The 3,539-nt window shown below is 46.1% G+C and overlaps 1 pseudogene; it reads right to left on the bottom strand.

Annotated features, from left to right (window-relative positions):
• Positions 1-2,599: 2,599 nt before the first annotated feature.
• On the bottom strand, positions 2,600-2,696 carry LOC122233309 (annotated as a pseudogene).
• Positions 2,697-3,539: the final 843 nt, after the last annotated feature.

The following is a 3,539-nucleotide window of genomic DNA, read 5'->3' as shown; positions in this document are numbered from 1 at the left end:
TGATATAAAAGGGCTTCTCTATGTTTATTTTGCAAGAACCTCCCTTGAACCTTTTCTGTCTCGCGTGTTTTAGAAAATATTTAAGACAGTATCTCTGAGTATATGTATCACATGGCTAGACACAGGGAAACATCTAGAACAATTTCTGGCATGTAGTGCTCTCTCCATGTATGGTAGGGGTTACTGCTGTCTTACACTTAGCCAAATGTTATTATACAAGACATTTCTATTAAAAAATTAAGATTTGAGTTCATGCCACTTCTTTCCTCTTTTTTCCACTAGATATTAGGATAGTCTCCTAAATCTCTAAGCAGGGATGGTCACAGAATAAATAGATTGCGGGGGCAGTTGGGTGGCTCAGTCGGTTAAGCGTCTGACTCTTGATGGGCTCAGGTCACGATCTCACAATTCGTGAGATCGATCCCGGCATCGGGCTCTGTGCTGTCAGCTTGGGATTCTCCCCCTCCCTCTCTCTGCCCCCTCCCACTCATGCTCTCTCTGTCTCAAAAGAAATAAATAAACCGAAGAAGAAGAAGAAGAAGAAGAAGAAGAAGAAGAAGAAGAAGAAGAAGAAGAAGAAGGAGAAATAGATTGCAGCCACATTTTCAGGCACTGATGGTAAAGACCCCCACTATCCAAAGTTCTTACATAGTTGCCCCTCTTCCATTCCTGGCAGACCTGATTAATCAACCACTGCCTTCTTCTCCCCAGAGCGGAAAGGAGGCTCCAGGCAGCCACAACCAATCAATCAGATGTTATAAAAAGAATAAAAGCAATTTTCCATCCCTGCCCAAGAGACATTAGCGAGGACAGACTACATGAAGGAAGCAAATGGCTTCTTTTCCAGAGTCTCTAGTTTTCAGAAAGTTTCCTTGGCGGTTTACTTTAAAAAGAACAGGAACTGGGATAGTAGAATTTGCCAATGAAATGAAAAGTTGTAGTTCAATCACAAACTCTTACTGCGAGAAAACGCTGTCTAATTTGCTGTCTAAAATTACTGATTGTCTTAAATGTGTTCGAAGTGAAGTAATTGGCTCCATTGTCTCCCAAATAATTGTTGAGTGGGAAGCGTTGGTGAGAAGGAACAATTATCCAGGTCAGTTGGTAATGATAGACCACGATAAATCGGTACAACCGGGGACGACGTGCAGGTCGGGAGAATGTTCTAGAAAATCAGGACTACAAGGAAGAGGGTGCTACCGAAGGGCCGGACTCTTTTGTTTTTGTGGCCAATCAGGAACGTGACGCAACAGCCTGGATAGATCTCGGCAGCGGCTGACCTCCTGCCATCCGCTTAGGACCTATACGCCTAACCTGCGTGTGTCCTTGAATCATTAAGTTATATTTTCTGCTGCTGCAAACCCACCCTGATACGTTCTTCGACTTTCGCCCAAACACATGCTCTTCTTACGCTTGCCCCTCAGCAGTAATAGAAACAGGAGAAGCACAGAGTGCAAGATATAGTTATTATCGCTCCCAAGCTAAGAAATTATTTGTGCCGTAAACACAAAATAATGTTGTTTACGGAAAAGCAGAATAGCCAGAAAGTACTCCAGAAGTTCAAAGCGGCAACAGACGCCCTTGGAGAGACAAGAGAGTGTTCACGGAGGAGACGGAACATGAGCTCGGTGGCCTGGCATCACTTTTGTTGTGAAGACAGGTGGCTACAGGCGGTCCCTGGAGGAGAAAGCCACGGCTCACATGTCTCTGTCTCTCCAGCTTGCCCTGGGAGCTGTCTCTAGGCCATCCACGAGAGCGTTGTGACCACAAAGACGGTCTGTGCAGGTGGGAGTTATTTCTCTTCTTTGCCTAGTTCCCTAATACTCACATTTTTATAACTTTATGTCATGTCTCCGTTCTTGGCATTGGCCTCTCATGGGCTTCTAAGCCCTAGCTTGAATTAGCTTTGCTGGGTATTTCCAAAAGAGCCAAATCAACGGGAAAATAAGGATATTGATCATCCAATGGGAGGGAAAGGAGGAAAGGAAAAGAAAATAGAGGCGGAATGTCCCCGGACACAGGGACCCTGCACTTCTCCTTCTGTCCAGAGACTCTCTGTTGACTCTGAACATTAAGTTTTACTCTTTTTTTTTTTAATGTTTAGTTATTTTTGACAGAGAGAGACACACACAGACAGAGAGAGAGAGAGAGAGAGAGCATGAGTGGTGGAGAAGCAGAGAGAGAGACGGGGACACAGAATGGGAAGCAGGCTCCGGGCTCTGAGCTGTCAGCACAGAGCCCGATGCGGGGCTCAAACTCACAAACCTTAAGATCATGACCTGAGCCGAAGTCAGACGCTTAACCGACTGAACCCCCCAGGCACCCCACGTTTTACTCTTCTTTTTTTTACATTTCATTTTATTTTTTATTTTAATTTAATTATTTTTTTTTTAATTTAAAAATAGAACTGCCTTAATACCCAGAAGTTGACTACTAGGTATTTATCCAAGAGATACAGGTATGCTGTCCCACGTCTTACTCTTACTATCGCTGATATTTTCTTTATGAATTTTGGAGCAGGAAGCAACATGGCTTCCAAAACGTCTTAGACTATAGCTGTGCTACCATTTGGTTTTGTTGTCCTTCTTGTTTGTTTAGAAAAAATATGGAGCCTTTCATGAATGTGTGTGTCGTCCTCGGGCAGGGACCATGCTAATCTTCTCTGTGTCGAAGATATATGTTGCCGAAGTGAGCACTGTGCTAATATATTTGGATTTTATTACCCGTTTCAGACCTTTCAGGGACTCTTTGTCTTCTTACAATGTCATCGAACTCTCACAGAACCAGGCCCACCTGTCTCTCTGGTCCCTCTGTCCACCGTCCTTCCCAGAAATCCTATGCTCGGCCCCTGGAAGCACCTCCGGGCACACTAGCTGCCTGGTGTCCTGTTTTGCTCTCTCACCACTCCCCTGTCTTTGTGTCCTCTTTCCTGAAATGCCTCTTCCACCCGGGCCCTCCCACTGCATCCTTCACGACCACGTTCAAATGTGCCACCCCAGATGCCTTCCCCAACTCCTGGTCAGAACGAGTGGCCACCCCTTCAGGGGCCCTCAGAACATCTCCGGCCGCTCTGCGACCTTCCTTGGCACTTTGTCTGTTCCTGAAGCCCCAGTTTCCCTTTGTTACCACTTTTCATCATCTCAGCACCTGACACGGGTCGGGCAAGGGGCAGACACTCGTTAAATTTGCACTAAATGCAGCAATAAGAGAAGGAAGGGACATGAATGCGGTCACGGATCCCTCCTACGATCGTATATTTCGCGCTCAATCAAAATAGCTCTTTCCCGTCTCTTCTCACCCCGTGAAAGGACGTAGACTCCCTGCTCAGCTCATCTTTGGCCTCGCTCTTAATTGGCATCAAAGACCCTGAATGGTGCTGTTGGTCCCCAACTCAGAATAGCATCACTGTGCCTGTCACTCGCTAGTAACTCTCTGATGGTTCTGAGTTGGCCTGAGTCACAACCCGAGCTGGAACTTTGCAAGAACATTGTAAAAACTTAATGGGGCTGGGGGGCGGGGGGTGGGGGGGGGTGGAATAC

Source organism: Panthera tigris, chromosome D4, assembly GCF_018350195.1.
Source record: "Panthera tigris isolate Pti1 chromosome D4, P.tigris_Pti1_mat1.1, whole genome shotgun sequence".
Taxonomy (NCBI): Eukaryota; Metazoa; Chordata; class Mammalia; order Carnivora; family Felidae; genus Panthera; species Panthera tigris.
The sequence above is the reverse complement of the archived record's forward strand: the minus strand, read 5'-3'. Positions and strand labels throughout refer to the sequence as shown.